This window comes from Agelaius phoeniceus, chromosome 7 (assembly GCF_051311805.1).
Source record: "Agelaius phoeniceus isolate bAgePho1 chromosome 7, bAgePho1.hap1, whole genome shotgun sequence".
NCBI classification, from domain to species: Eukaryota; Metazoa; Chordata; class Aves; order Passeriformes; family Icteridae; genus Agelaius; species Agelaius phoeniceus.
In genome coordinates this window covers 16,811,427-16,828,379 of record NC_135271.1, presented here as the reverse complement: position 1 = coordinate 16,828,379, position 16,953 = coordinate 16,811,427, and the positions used below count along the sequence as shown (strand labels likewise).

General features: G+C 42.2%; 1 protein-coding gene across 2 annotated transcripts in view; it reads right to left on the bottom strand.

Moving 5' to 3' along the window:
- ERBB4 (erb-b2 receptor tyrosine kinase 4) overlaps positions 1-16,953 on the bottom strand; it is a 590,564-nt gene that overhangs the window by 95,235 nt on the left and 478,376 nt on the right. The window lies entirely within an intron of this gene.

Sequence of the window (16,953 nt, the reverse complement as noted above, 5' to 3'; positions counted from 1 at the left end):
AAAAAAGCCCCAGTTCTGAAGACTGTGAGAAGAAAAAGTGCTCTGAGTACACCTACAGCATATCTTATAAGATGGTATTTAACTTCCCCCTTTCCTACTTTGACATGGTATTGCCAACAATTACAGCTGAAAACAGAACATAAACATTAGCCAGCATGGTGGCTGCTGAAGAACAGCCTTTGGAACTGGTTTTGTTTCTCTGATCATGCAGTTTGCAAACCAGGGGGCTCAGCAAGGTGCATGTGCCAGCAGCAGTGAGGCAATGCCATGCTGAACATTTATTTCCACCCAGAGCAGCCCAGGGCACAACTCTCTTCAGCTCATGCCCTTGTTCATTAGTACACCACATCCCCTTGTTCAAGGGGAGCATCACAGATCTGCTTCCCCACTTTGGCAAGCCTAGAGTAAAATGTTACTGCTCCTCTTAAGCCAAATGAAGATATTTACCTGATAAAGAGTTAAGTAAGCACAAAGTCTGAAAAATCTCTTTTCCTGACCTTCTGCTTCTAAATGTTCCTGCCATAAAACACCCTCAAACAAAGCAAAACAAAAGATGAAAGAACAACTCCATGCTTGTTTTTCCTAGTAATTGTTGAGTAATAAATGTATTTAAAAGCTGACTTCATAGTGCACTGTGCATTTTTCTGAAAGCACAGTTGAGCTAACAGGAGAGATACTACACTGAATACACTGCTTTTTTACATTAAATTTCAATTCCTCCAGTGGCTGGGGTAAACATCTCTCTGGAATGCACCTTTGACCTGCTGCAGGGCAGATCCAATCACAGCCCAGAATTTACTATATTTCAAAGCCTTTTGTTTGTTTGCTAGGTCTTACCAATTGTTTAGGTGGTAGCTGACTCAGCCTGTGTAGTCTATGGCTAGGAGACAGAACAAAAATTCATTTAACAACACGCATGCCCACACTGGTGCTATGACCGTGACACCCATTGCTGCATTTCCTCTGTACTGCCCATGCAGGATGCTGCTTTCATGGTTTTCCAGCACTGCTGTGCTTCAAACAGTTTTTCAGAAGGCAGCTAAACCTGCAGGCAGCTTGGCAGGACCATGGGTGTGTGCTCCAGGCTCACCACAGGTGACTTCAGTTGAACCTTCCATGCTCAGCTCAGTCCTACCCTTCTCAGACATGCTCTTCTGTATAAAGAAATCATGTCACATGGATCATTCCTCTCCTCTTCCCCTTCTCAATGTGGGTGTGCTACTGCTCCTTTAAGCTTAATTCTTGTGATTTATACACCCAAGTCTGGCTTGGGCCAATATTCCTGAGGAAACAGGTTTCTGTGACCCCCAGGTCGTGCACAACATTCTCTCAACTTCTCTCCGGAGAAGCAGGACTCAGGAATTAAAATTTATTAAAATAAATTAATAATCTTTCTGTACATGCACCTCCATGCTCCAAGCACAGGGTAAGGTGAATGCTTACAGAAGTACAGGTTCATCAGAGGTTGTTGCATCAAGTGCAGCAGTGCACATCCAGATGCTGAATTCACACTCACCTGGCCAACTGCTTTTCCTACAGGGAAATGCTGAATTGCCTGGCACAGCAGGAAATCACTAGAGGTCCAAAAGCCCTGTCATTGAGGGGGTTTAATGAGCTGTTAGCCAGAGTTTTGCACTAACACCATCTCCTTGCAACTCCCTCCGTGCCTGTTTTGCTTTAGTGTGAAAAATGCGTATTTTATGATTGGCTTTTCACAAATATTAAAGTGAATATTATATGTGCTATGTTAGAAAGTTATGCTGTATAAATTTTCTTAAGTACTGTGTTAAATATAGTTTTAGGTTATAACATAATGTTAAAATAGAAACTATGCTATGTAGGATACTTTTCTTTAAAGAAAGGACTCGCACTGAGATAGCAGCCACAGGACACCTAAATCTTTCAGAGAAGGAGAATTTATTGCTCCATTATCAGAAGAAATGAACTTCTCTCTGCCTCACTCAGCCCTGAAAATGCCATTAGGATTAAGAGGAAGAAGCTGACACTGCCCAGACAGAATCCTGTGTTTGAATGGAATTTATGCATCATGCATGAGGTGTATGAATATGCAACAGGTCAATGCTTTTAAGGGTTAATCCTCTGTTAACATGGGTCCTTTTTTAGGCTTATTTTGCCCAGAAAAAGGTACCTGGACTGTCTGTAACTCTTTGTTTCTATTGTCTCGTATTGTCCTAATCTCAATTGTTCAAATTTCTATTAGTCTAATTATATTACTATTTTTATAACCATTTTATTACTATTAAACTTTTAAAATTTTGGCATTTTTCACATTTAGGAAGCCTTGTTAAAGAACTTCTCTGTGTAACCAAACAGAGAAGGTCACACTACAAGCCTTGCTTGCATGTATTTCCTCAGGGCCAGGACAAACTCTCAGGATTAAGGAGGCTGCAGGTTTTGAAGGGGTGATTTTGGACTTCACGTTTTTTGGATGTGAGAGATTTGGGCTTTTCTTGGTTGAGTTTTCAATGAGGACCTTAGGCAGAGCTTCACAGGGTAGTCAGTGGAGTCACAGCATACTTATATTGGAGTACAGCTGTGCTGCACCTTAAATGGTGAGACTAACTTAGTTCAGAAAGTTCTGGAAACTCATCTGTCAGGTGAGCCACTACTCTAGGATTAAAACTGAGAATAAAAAATAAAAATTCCACTTCAGGGCCCACACCCTGCAGCCTGTTCATGCACAAATGTGATGGGAACAGCCCCAGACAAGTGCCACTCACTTGACTCCTATCAAGCCAGTGCCGTCAGGAGAAGCTGGCCCCAGGCCAGTGTCCTGCAGCATGGTGAGGAGCCAGGCATGGCACAACACTGGAGCACTGTGCTCTCCCCTGCCCACCATCAGAGCTGGCCTCTGGCTGCTCTCTCACTGCTGAGAGCCTTTTCTGCAGCTGTGATGTGTCTTTAAATGTGCAGGCAAACCCTCTGAGACTGCCCTGCCTGTCACAGCACTTGCACAGCACCCAGGGCACCAGTCTGACTGACTGCTCACAGGCACTGCCTGCCTTGTTGACACTGAATTCAAAAGCCAGCCATTGCCCCATGTGACTCAAATGCATTAGAGAGATGCCCCACTTTCCTTCAAACACCCAAAACTAGCACAAATCAGGGATGTGAAAGCTCTCCCTCTTGAAGGTCATACTTGCAGACTTCTGGCTGAAACCTTCCTGCCCACATCAGAGAAGCATTAAGTCCTATTCATGCAGAAATAAACACCTTCATGCACTTACAGAAGCAATGCTGGCTCACTTTGTTTTTTGGAGCAACATAAAATAAATTAGGAAAAGAAAGCAGCACTGTGATCCCTACCCTGCGAACACTGAGGGCATGGACCACTGTGCTGACTCCAACAGGGCTCAGGTGCTGAGAATTAATGCCCAAATGCTTGGAAGTGTAGGGGATAAATTTTGTAGAACCCCCACAGCACATGCTTGTTCCTTCTCCCTGCTTTGTGCCAGTTAAGTCTCCCAATTCATCAGAGCCTGAGTTAGCAGAGGAGGAACATCAGCTCTAAAACAACAGGCCCCTATTGCACAACAAACCAAGTGTAGATTTTCCATCAAACATCTGATCAGAGACAGCTCCTGCCAGCATTTCTGTGAATCTTGACCTGAAAAAATTATCATGGTGATGAGAAAAGCAAAATCTAGCCCATTTTCAATTCACTTTTATGCATAATAGCCAAAGACCTCAGCAACCAGAATTGTTCCCATTGAAAGTTGTCAGGACAAGTAACAGTGGGTTTCATTCTGGGGATTCCCACCTTGGAGATCAGAAGTAGGTGATTTAACAGCAAAAATATCATGTCATTGTGACAAATGCTTTACTTACAGCCTGTGACACACATCATTATTTCAGAGCAGTCTGTCCAAAGTGATTTGTTTCTTACTATTTTGATGCAACTAGCAAAAATATTTGAAGTTGTAACCGTGCAGTCTAACAAAGCCATAATTTTAAAGAGGAGGCTAAACAGACATTACCACTGAGCAGCTTAAAGGTATTTTCAGCCTTGGCTGCCCATACCTTTCCAAAGGAGGGAGTCATTGCTTTGATTTTTGATTTAGGATGAGTGATGGCAAGGTCTCTAGAATGAAAGAAAAAATCATCAAGTTCTCACTTTTTTCTGAACAGTCTTCAGGCATATCTTTGATATTTTCTGGTATCACTGAAAAGTTTGACTTTATAATCACACATTCCTTCTTCAGGATCAATTTAAAGGGATAAAGCATCAGATTAAAGCCTAATTTCATCAAGTGTATAATCAACACTAAGAATTGTTTTAATCAAAGCTACTTTTTGCCTGGTATTTAATTTCTCACAACAGAGAATTCAAATCAGACTCATCTCTAGCTTTCCCTCATCTGTATTCAGCTGCACAAGAACTCCACACTCAGGACCTGGGTACTGCACAGGGATGGTATTTGAACATGGGAAGTTTCACTGGACTGTTTGGTTCACTGGCAGATTTTTACTCTCCTGACTCCATCAGAAGTCCTCAAAAGTTGCCTCTTGCTCCCTGTGTTACATCCACATTGCTCTGCCTGTGATTTCCTCCTAAGTTTCTACAGCTCTGCCTCCCACCTTTTCTTCCCTACCTTCTTTTACCTCCTGCTGACCTACTCCTCTCCTGAAGACAAGATTAAAACATCCTTAAAAAGACTTTTTAAAGAACCCAGGGCCCTCAAAGGGCAGGGTGGGGATGGCAGGGGAAGGGCTGGGGCTACCCACACCTCATGCAGGTGTGGGTGGCAATGCTGATACCTGGTTAACTCTGAAGTATTTATGTTCCTTGGCAGTAAATTCAGCTAAATTCCCCCCTTGATTTCCACAAGATTTGGGCACCCTGCTATCAGGGTAATACATATGTAACATTATATTCATAATGACTCTTTTTTTCATGTTGATAAAATGTTGGCATCTGCAATAACCCCCAGAGCAACTACAACATCAGACATTTTATGTATGGCCATGCTCAGTCCTGGCATCCGTCAGGGCAAGCCACAGAACTCCCAAACCAAACATGTTTCAATGAGTGGCTGCCTGCTACCAATACAAACACCTCAGTCAAATCCATAAATACAACTGTATTTAATAGTTTTTATTTCTGCCTGTGTGGATGCTCTCAAAAAAGAAAAATCTCCCTGAATTTACAGAAACCAAGCAGAAAGTTGTAGACAAACACCATTCAAACTTACAGTACTGCAGGAGGGAGTGCCTATTTTATAAGTGATCTAATTTGAAATGCTCCAAAGAGGATGAAATAATAATTTATGTCATGTTTTTATTCTCTTTTGTGAATTACCACAATCTCAAGATCATTAATTATGCTCATAAGACAGCCTAGTATCACAGATCCTGCATTTCCAAAGGTACTATCCAGCTAATAGGACTCTACAAATCAAAACCCAAACATTTTTTTCCTAGCATTTCCTACAGCAAACTTTGACAAGGCCAACTGGGGTGAAAGTGCTTTTCAACAGCCTTGCAGCTGTCTGGGAAAAAAATGAAAAAGGCCCTTTTTAAGTGATACTGCCAGGGAAACTCCAGGCACAGGAAGAACCAGTGGTGTCCCCCAAGGATCAGTTCTGTTTAATATCTTCACTGATATCTGGATGAGGGGATTGAGTCCTCCATCAGTGAAGTTGCAGATGACACCAAGCTGAGAGTGTGTGTCGATCTGTTGGATGGTAGAAGGGCTCTGCAGAGAGACCTGGAACAGTTGGATGGATGGGCAGAGCCCAGTAGGATGACATTTAATAAGTCCAAGGGCCAAGTCCTGCCTTTTGGCCACAATAACCCCCTGCAATGCTCTAGGCTGGGGTCAGAGTGTCTGGACAGTGGCCAGGCACAAAGAGACCTGGGGGTACTGTGACAGCCACTGACCATGAGCCAGCAGAGTGCCCTGGTGGCCAAGAAGGCCGATGGCTCCTGGCCTGGATCAGGAATGCTGTGGCCAGCAGGAGCAGGGAGGGCATTTTGCCCCTGTACCTGGCACTGGTGAGGGCACACCTTGAGTGTCCAGTTCTGGCCCCTCAGGTTGGAAAGGACCCTGGGACACTTGAGGGCACTCAGAGGGGGCAACAAGGCTGGAGAGGGGCTGGGAACACAAACCCTGTGAGGAACAACTGAGGAGCTGGGGGTGCCCAGCCTGGAGAAAAGGAGACTCAGGAGTGACCTTATCACTCTCTACAGCTCCCTGAAAGGTGCCTGTGCTCAGGTGGGGTTGGGCTCTTTCTCCAGGCAACAACTGACAGAATTGAGGGGACATGGCCTTAAGCTGTGCCAGGGAAGTTCAGGCTGGACATGAGGAAAAAAAAATCACTGAAAAAGTGATTGGGCATTGGAATGGGCTGCCCAGGGAGGTGGTGGAGTCACTGTCCCTGAAGGTGTTTAAATAAAGACTGGACATGGCACTCAGTGCCATGGTTTAGTTGATAAGGTTGTGTTAGGTCATAGGTTGATGATCTCAAAGGTCTTTTCCAGCCTGTGAACTATAAGGAAACCTGGAAGCTCAAGACACTACCACTGTGTCAAAGTTAGTGCTGGACATATCCAGAGCAGCTGTGTGCATGTGCCATGCCAAGCTGACTTTCAGCTCTGAGGGAGGGTCCATTTGCAGCCTGATTACAAAGCCCTAATCCCACCCACACTGTGGAGATTTTGTCTGCCAGCACCTATTTTGCATCTTACTGCCAAGATCAGCAGTCAAGAGGCTGACATTTAATCAAGAGCAGGAAGAAGTATCCATAGCTGTTCCATCATCAGCCTTCCTAACCAACACAATTACTATTTGACATGATTTATAAAGCAGAAATATGGTTACATATCATTAATCCAGCTATTCCCTGTTCCATGCCTTCACATTTTTGTTTCTTGAAAAGACCTAACACCACCATGGTGTGATCACTTTACTGGTATCAAAGATGATGCTGCACCTCTGAGGGGCAGCTCAAAACACCATCACTTGTCAGTTCCTTGGTCACTTTTAGTGGAATTCTGTGCCAGTGAAATGCCAAAGCCCCAGAAAGCTGCAGCACATCACTGAGAGAAATACCACTCATGTTTTTGCAGAGGGCTAATCTGCAACTTTGAGTGGAGCTACCAACATTTAGAAGGTGACACAGTGTGGTTTAAGGGGTTTTCTGGAGCTCCAGAACACTTTGAGAGCCTGCCATTAACACTGGCATCAATAACTTTCTTTTTGGGCTGGAGTTTTGCTCCCATCTGTGCCCCTCAGCTGATGAAGAGATTTATCACAGAACAGACACATCTCCCACCCTTGCTGAAAACAAGGCAGGACACAGCATTCCAATCCTCAGAGATGGCCTAGCTCTGGAAAATGGTTTCCTGCTGTCCACAACTTAACCACAGGCATAAAATGTTCAACATTCCAATTTGGATTTGATAATATTCTTGCCTAATGAACACAGTCTGAATTTTGAAACAAGGAATGACTTCAAAGAAGGAATTCACCAGAGTTCATTCAGAAAGTGATAAAACCAGGTGCTTCAATCACTATCACATTCCAAAACACATCTTCTGGCTGAGGAATTCACTGGAATATATCTCCCATTGAAAAGCTTCAGCAGAAACTCTTCTTTAAGTTTCAGCAAGTTAATAAATGTTTTACCAAGAAATATTTGTTCAATATTTTGCCAAGTAAACAATCCCAACAAGGAAATTAATTTTCTCTCCTCAGTCCAAATACCATTTTTTTCCAAATGCTTTGGTTATTAAAATAGCTTTTCAGAGGGACTTGTGTTTTTAGCTGGTGACTCTAGCTATTTATCTAAACCAACAAGACTTCATCTAAAAAAACCAAAACAATTTGCACAGCTTCAGAAAACAAGAAGCTAAATTCTGCTTCTGTGCATACTAAAAACCCCCCTGAACTCTTTCAAAGGGCACTGCCCAGCCAGGAAAAGCATCCTTGACACTGGAGCATGTTTCCAAATGGATTCAGCCCAGGGGCTGCCTCTCCACTGACATGGCTCAGTCAACCACAGCCCTGGGAACTGCCTGTAGCCAGGCCCTGCCCCACATTCCCCTATCTCATTGAGATCTCACATTTCTATCAGATAAACTCATTGAGATCTCACATTTCTATCAGATAAACTCAGATTATCTCTCAGATAATCAGATAATATAACTCAGATAATCAGATAAACTGTTCTTTGTACCTCAGCTGTTTCCTACCTTTGCCCTGCTCCACGTCTCAGAATTTACCTGAGCAAGCTCACCAAGGAGAGCCTTCCAAGCTGCAATTTGTCAGCACAGCTCAAAAATCCACATAACCACACTTCCTTAAACATTTCTGTGTCTTTTGTCATGTAAAACATGAAGATAAAAACAGGCCCTGGCCTGTGAGAAATCTATGCAATTCTAGTTTGAACCATGCTTATTCACCTCTGTAATTAAAAGTCTGGTATTCTAGATGAAGCAGAAACCTTCAGGATACACTTGTATTCACCTTGCAAGTAACTAAGAGGGAAAAATACCTATTCTCTCTCTCCTGTTGCTAATAGACAATTTGCTTTATGTATCAAGTGCCATTCAGCATCTTTGAAACACCTGATCTAGGAAAAAGCTAATGAAAACATCATTTCAGACACATTCTTAACTGATAAAACAGCTTTGTCTGAAAAAAAAAAACAAACCTCACATAGTATTTGCTTGTCTACATAAACATCCTAAGGTAATTTAAAACCTGAAGATAATTAAAAATCAATTTTAAAAATTAAGTAATTTTCTCAGAGGTTATGGGATCTGTGTTGCAATTCAGAGTTCCATCTTTAAACTGCTATAGTAATAATTACTCCTCTCTCCTTCATCTGTTGTGTCTGTCTTGACTGAATACCTTCCAGGGCAGGGACAATCTCACCACACTTCCATCAGGTCCAAGAGATGCTGCATTACCACAACAAGAAGCAACACTATCATAGTTAGTATGGAAAATGTTGCTCTGCAAAATCTCCTTATTTTTGGAGCTACAGCTTCAGCAGAGAAGGACCAGGCATTTCCAACCAGCATCTGCTGCTCTGTGGACTACCAGCCCCAGTGAGACCTCAAATGGATCAGCTTATCCCAATTATTACACTGATATCTCAAAAGTCTTGGCAGAATATTATCAGCAAGTCAGCAACCACCTTTTTCTGTCTTATTTCTTCCATCACAAGCAGCAGTAGGAATATGTGATTGGCTCTTGTGAATAATAGGTACAATATTAATGCAAGCAGATGCTAATTATTTTTATAAATCTATGACAGTTGCTGATGCATCAGAGGTGTCTGGATCAGTGCTGAGGCACAGAAAACAACTTTTGAGGGGTTATTTGCAACAAAGCACTGAGGGAGAAGCACTGCAAACTACAGTATTTGGAGGGAAAATGTATTTTGACAGTGATACTTGAAATTCAGCTCCTATAAGCCTGTGCTTCTGTACCCTTACATTCCTATTAAAAATGGTCACAGCATGATCATTTGTGTGTATATATGGATTATTTTTTTTTCTCCTTACAACATAAAAAGCCTTGTTCTCCCTTAACTTTAAGTTGACTTGGCAGCTCATTAGATCTGCCATTAACCTCAAACCAGTGATGGCTTGTTTGGGATGCATTACAGTTAAGCTTGTGGAAACAGTACCTCTCTTTTATTAACAGGGGTCCCATAAAACCCTGCATTTTTTAGCAGTTTGGCAACATTCTGGCATAGACAGTGCCCTTTAGGAACTTAAACATTAACATGTGCCTGTTTTATATTGCTAATAGGAGCTGGAGGCACAGAGAAAGAATGTAAAGCTATTTCTTAACTACAGGTTTTCCATTTTAGTGATAAGGCAACACTTGTCACCCTGTTTTCAGAGACAAAATCTGCTTTAAAACTGGATATCTGTGTCAGCTTCTTCTCATAACATACCAAGCATTATTAAAAGACCTTATTTTCCTTAATTTAATGATTTTACCATGTTTTGTCACTTTTATTTCTGCACTTTGCATCTGGATCTCAGCAAGACTGTGAGAAGAATCCCAGTATCTCCAGACACTTTGCTGCTGTTTAAGGAAATCTGTTTCTCCTGTTTATAATTACAAGCCTGTGAGCTACAGCCCTCCACTCCAGCAGGATCTGTGCCTGCAGAGGAACATTTCCCCTCTGCCTTAAATACCACCAACCACTGGCTGTGCAGATGAAAAGCTCCACACCTGCAGGCATTATATCCTCTTGGGATGAGTCCCCAGAATTCATGGCTTTACAGCATCCAACAGAAATTTTTACTGAAGCCTGGAAGATTACTCTCCTAAAAGCCCCATCCAGATACAAGCATGTAAGTCCAGGAAGATAAGAAGCTGGAGGAGAGCATTCTGACCCAGGCCCAGATCTAACCCAGGGTAAAGGGTGGAAATGTACAGCATAGTGCCAAGAAAAAAAAAAAAAAACAACAAAACACATGGTACTGAGACCAACAGAAAACTCATAGTGGAAATACAAATCCCATAAGCTCCTGATTAAGTCCCCTAATTAAACTATTGTGTACCACTTATGATACTCACAGCACCACCTCTCTGCATTTATTTTTTTTTTAATATTCCCATCCTCTGCCTGTTCAATTTCTAACACTTTTTCAAAAGACCTCTCTCCTCCTGTGTCCTGATAAAACACTGGCAACTCTGATCCTGACCTTCAGAACAATTACATAAACAGCCAAGCAAATAACTCACTTCATGTTCCAGTAACCAAGCCCAAAAGTACCTGCCAAGGAGACAAGTATCAATCCTGTTATTGGGGTGCCTTATACATTGAAATACAGAGTGTAATACAACATCTCAGTTCAAAATGTTTCCTTTACACATACACACTTTACAGCTAGAATATTTGCATTTGATATTGCAAATTCAATATTTTAATTTGATTAGACCCTTTAATACCTTCAGTTAATCCACAGCTATATTTCCTTGTGAATAAATGAACACTCCCACCTCATCTTCTTCCCATGTACAGATTTACCCAACCTTATGCAGGGTTTCCACATCATAGAGCACTGCAAAGCTGAAATAAGGAGTTCTGCAATTGCCATAACAAAGAGCATCTGAATGCACTTCCTGACTCATTTAGGAATAGCTCCTAATGTCAGTCCCTCACTAAAGCATGGGATTCTTCCTTAAACCTGTGGCAGACTTCTTGGAAGGATTACTCTGAGGTGAGGTCCTGGCCCTGCTGAATTCACTGGCCAGTTCCCAGCTCCCATGGATTTCAGCAGGGTTCAGATTTCTCCCACCACCACCAGCAGCAGGCAAACTCACTTTCCCTCACTGCATTTTCCAGTTAGGGTGTTATGCCAGCAGAATTGTTTCCAGGCAGTCTGGCTTGTCTGTCTGTGCTTGTAACCCATCTTTTCTGTGTATGTACTTTCACCACACAGCCACATGGCTCCTACATATGGAAAATTAACCCCCCTACACACACACCTTATTCTCAAACACTATGAAGGGGAAAATTACTGAAGCCAATTTTAAAGAAAAAATATTGCTTCAGATGGAAATAACAGAAATGTAGCCTTGAAACAGTTAATCTTCAGATGACTAAAAGCAGCTAACCTTCATCAGAGCTCAGATTTCCAGCTTCTGCAGAGGCTGAGCACTCTGGGGGCCTATGCATGGTATGCAGCATTCTCAAGGACAGCTGGATTTCTGGCATCTCTGGACAAGCTGGAAATTGTAATTGCCATCCCAGTGAGCTCCTGTGCCTGGGACTGATAGGGAGAGCTCCCCTTGAAGTGTCTCTGCTCACACTCAAACTGTGCACCAGTGGGGAGGAGGGGCAGGTGCACAAAAGGAGGTCTAAAATCACAGGGGTTTTGTCCATAACTCCTAAAATCACAGGGGTTTTGTCCATAACTCCTAAAATCACAGGGGTTATGTACATAACTCCTACAATCACAGGGGTTAATGTCACCCCTTGCCCCCCACCTCCTGCAGCTTGACATGATGGAGAGAAAACCTGTTTGAGCTGCAGTGGAGCACAGAGCCAGGCAGTGCTCACAGACAGCTGGAAAGGAGGATGTGCACAGAAATGACAGCAAAAGAGGATAAGGAAAAACGTCTCACTGCTGCCATAAAGGATTTCCTTTGATCCTAAACCTGCCCTTTCAACTGAGATTCAGGATTAACTCTGGTGTATTTCCCAAGCAGCCAGGCAGGCAGTGGAATGTCTGGATCCAACTACTGTTGGTAGCAATGTCTTTTCAGACTTTCAGGAGCATCTGCATGGTCTGTTGAAGACCTGGATCAAACACTGGGCTGGGCACGAGCATGATGTGTACACAGAATACTAAAAAAAATTTAACTTAAATTACTATATACTTATATAGTAATACTAAAAGATATGTAGCTATGTTTAATTTTTGAAATACTAAAAAATTTTTAACCAGTCACCCTCATAGTCACATAAGGCAGGATCTTACAAAAAGGCTGAGGACAAATGCAGCTGTGTCAGCTGAGGAATTGTGTATCACAGAGTGTCTGTAGCCTCAAGGGATCTATGAATGCCACCATGGGCCAAGCAAAGAACCAAAAAGCTTCAGCGTAGAACCTTCCTGTGTCTGAAGCCAAGAGTGGACACCAAGAAAAGTGAAGTCTTCTCTCACCTTCCTCACCTGACTGGCTAGCTGTACTTCCTCAAATATCTAGACATACTTGAGGAAAAAAAGAAAGCATCTAGGCTTATCCATATCTCTGTGGGGTTTCAGCTGAACAGGAGAAAGAATTCTCTAGTCAGCTACATAATTCTTTTGGTCTTCAATCCTCTGAACTGAAGATAAGTTTGATATTGATATCCTCAAGCTGAGGGCTTGTCTTTACTGTAAGACAGGCATACAATTTAGAAAAAGCTTTTTCTGCAGCACATCTGAGTGATTTATTCATTTAGTTCATTAGGCCAGACATAAATAAAATATGTGGGTGTCAGTCCCCTACATGCAGCTTTAATTTGCTTGCTACATGTCTGGTGGAGGTCACTGTCACTTACCACCTCTGCACTTGGTGTGACAAATGTCCTCCCACACTCCAAGTGCTGCCACTGCAGACAGCAGCAACTGCAGTGAGCACAGGACCAAGCCAGGAAGCCTCTAGATCTTAATTATAAAACCATAAAAGAAACCAACTGCCTCTGAAGCTCTCTTACTAGGAAACAAATGAGAATGGGAAATTTATTTCCAACCATAAATCCCAAAGCCTTCAGTTTAATTTTTCCCAAGTTAACTTTCTCACCTAGCTAAGCAGCACTGCCTTCTATTATTAGCTTCTGGCCCAATATCAGCTGACCACCATCAGTCAAACTGTCTTCATCTCAATGAGCTCAGGGACTCCCAAGGAACTCTGTGGATGCTGACTTGTGCTTGCAGCCTCTAATTATATTCTAACAGATAATGGAGCATTTAAACTCAAGGAGGATAGATTAAACTTGTAAGTGGATCAAAATCCTGGACACAACCACAGCTCATAGGATTACATCCTGGAAACATTAAGCTTAGAGGAAAGGCCCTCACCAGCTGGCTGTTTCCCCATGACAAGTTTTTTAAGGACCTGTTTTCAGCCTCAAAGGCTGTTTGCTATGCTTTCCAACTGCAGCATGTCTCTAGAATTTATTAAATTGTCAGTTGAGTATCTGGGCTGATGTTAAACCATCTGACCAGGCCAATGGCTACTTGACATAGCAGACAATCATAACAGTCAAACAAATTGAGGCTGAGAAGGTGAAATTGTTTTCCCAAGTGAAATTCTAAGTCCCTGTTCTGCTATCAAGCAGCCTCTCAGCTGCACATTTGCCTGTTTTCCTCACTGCAAGATTCTCTTCCCTCCATAAAACTCAGGACCATGATAAATTCTGTTCCCAGCCTTAGGGTGAGGAGCAGGACTGAGCTTCCTCCTGATGCCCCTGGCTCTTGCTGGTGACTCCCTGCCAGACACAGCTGCAGGCAGAGCACTTGCACTCTGAATTCAAACTCCAGCCCCTTTTGGGGACCTGCCAGAGCAGAAACTCTGCCCTGCAACTTAAGCACATAACCATGCTGAGGGAAAAATCCTTTAGACATTATCCCAGACACAATACACACTCAGAAGGATGTGGGGAAATGGGGTAAACCCATATTTGACAAAATAGTAACAGCAACCTGTGTGTGGTGAAAATAAATCCAGAGAAGGCCTCTTGTGCAGTCTGGCTCTGCCCTGGTCCAGGCTACTCAGCAGATTCCAGCTTGTACTGCTGTAGCAGACACAGACCTACTGCAGTGATAAATCCAGGGACAAACACAGGGAGCAAAGGGAAAGGGCTAGCTGGGAATGGGTGGAGAAAGCCTGGAAAATTAACTCTGGTGTGGCTCCCTCAAAAGAAAAATCCCAAATAAGGGCTGTGCTTTTGGATGATGGCCAGTCCATCATCTCCTGATGGGAGGTGCTTGGCCAGAGCAGCAGAGCTGCCATCAGGCATTATATTATTGCAGTCATTACTGCTCCATTAGCAGGGCTGCAGGCTGCTGAAGGGACAGCCCAGGAGCCAAATTGCTTTCTTTACTCCTTCAGCATAAAGTTTAGCAGAATTTCAGGAGCTCACAGAGCCCTTTTAGACTCACATTCTTCCAGCATCAGAAGTTTTCAGCAGGTCTATGGGCAGTGCCACTAACATCCACATCCACTGAAGTATCCCAAATACTCCCTCTGCACCCAAACTGCTGCTTACCAAAGGCTTTCCATTTTCCAGAGCCTTTTAAAGAGGAATGCTAACTTTTATTTACAGGTACAAGGACTTTCCCAACCCAGGAAGAACTGGTGACAAAAGCACACCTACAAAGCCAAGGGTGTGACTCATGTAATGACACCTTCCCACCAACCTCCTCTTCCCATTCACTGCCAACATTGGCAGACCCTTTTTAAGAAAGAATTAACCCCACCTTGCTCACAGTGGCATTTAGCCACCTATATACCTTTCAAAATATGACACAAGTGCTTTTAACCAACAATCATTATTCAGAACACTCTTTTTACTGAAGTACAACTGATGCATTCTGCTTTCAGATGTACATTTGAATATTTCCTTATAAAATGAGAAAAAAGTATCCAGTTTTATACTGACTAAAGTCTTGAAGTGACACTGAGTAAAACACATTTTTTCACTCTAACTCACATTTCAGTGAAAGATATTTAGGTTATGTCCTCATAATTTAAATTTTAGCTTAAATTTTTAAATGTTTTAAACTATGTCTTTTTTGGGACAGGGAGGAGTAGTTGCATTAAAACAACAAATAATGCTTAGGTCATTCTCTTTAAAAATGTATTATTTCAGAAACTAAACAACTGGTTTAGGAGGTAAGGATGGCAAGAACCTCTGTATAATTGGATGAGCAATTATTTCACAAGAATGAAATTTAATCATCTTCATCAATGCAGTACAGAAAAGGATTACAAATCACTGCATGTATATCAAAAGCAGCACTGATAGAAAACATATTATTTCTCCTTATTACCATTTGTATCAACTAATGATGAAGTCTAATTCTTTTTTATTATGATTAAAAACAACCTAAGGGTTATTTTTAACCTCAAGAACTCAAAACAACTTTAACTTTTCTCTCATCTTGCAGCCACTGGGTCAGAGACTTGGGAGAAAATATTAATTTAAAGAGAAAGCCTTCCTACTGTAACTGTAAAGCCAAAAATCTCCAGAGTTCCCCAAAGTCTCTTCATTTCTGAGCCATTTATCAGATGTTCTGATGCAAACAGTGGGGAGAAGTATGGTCCAGTGAACTAAACTGACCTAAGCTGAGCTGTGAAACCTCAGACAAGCAACTCTGCCTTCTACCAAGGACCTTATGTTTTCTTTGCTTCAAGGTTAATCAGTATCAGAGGAGGAGCTATTACTGCTATTTCTCTATCAGATCAGGGGTCAGATCCTGATCTGGTACAAATTGCTCAGTTCCACACAGTGATAACAATACCTTTAGGCTGGAATCTGTATCAGTGACTGACCACTGACATCCAGTTCACCTCTTCTCTTTGAGCAGCTCTATTATTAGCAAGACTCTTTGTCTATTAAGCAAAAGTATCTAATACTTGTTATCCCTTTAGTGCAATTAGTTCCTTTTAAGCAGTGCCAAAACTGCCTTTTAAAATTTATTATTTGTGCAAAGTGATTACTGAATGCAACAGAACCACAGAATGATAGAATCATCGAGGTTGGAAATGATCTAACCAACATAAATGTGCAGTGCTCTGCAAAAAACACAGGAAATTCCTTCCTCTCCACAGCCTTCCTTCAACTGCCTAAGAACTCAGACATGAACCAGCTGTCTGGAACACATAAATCCATAACTGCACATTTCTGTTCACTTCTAGGTGGAAGAATAGACTACACAATAATGGGAGTGCCTTCTCCTTGTGGCTTACATCTCATTAATGCTAACAAATTAGGCCTACACACCGAACAGACCGGCAAGACTTAAAAGTCACATGCAATTTTTAAGTTCACAAGAGGGACCTACAAAAAGAGTGCAAATTTCTATGACTTGTCAAAAAATTGTCACTGAATAAGACATAAAGATTCATGGTGTCAGTAAGCCTTGATCTTGACACAGAGCTGAAAACTGAGTGCAAAGCCTCTGTGATCATAGAACATTCATGGAAATTACCATCTTGACCTCTTATCCATGGTATTTCAGATTAGTAAAGCAAAAGGACTTCTAAATCCAGCATATTTTAATTTTCCCCTTCTCCCTGTTATGCTTTGCTGCTGCTGCCAGCTCCCAGAGTCTTGGAACACCAAAGTGGGGGAAAACTGAGCTGAATTTCTGTTCCTCTGAGTTCTACACCAATACAGACCTGTGTGCATGGTAAGATCCTCCCCTGCAACTCCTGCTCTCTCTTCCATGTCTTTTCTGCCACAGAAAGAT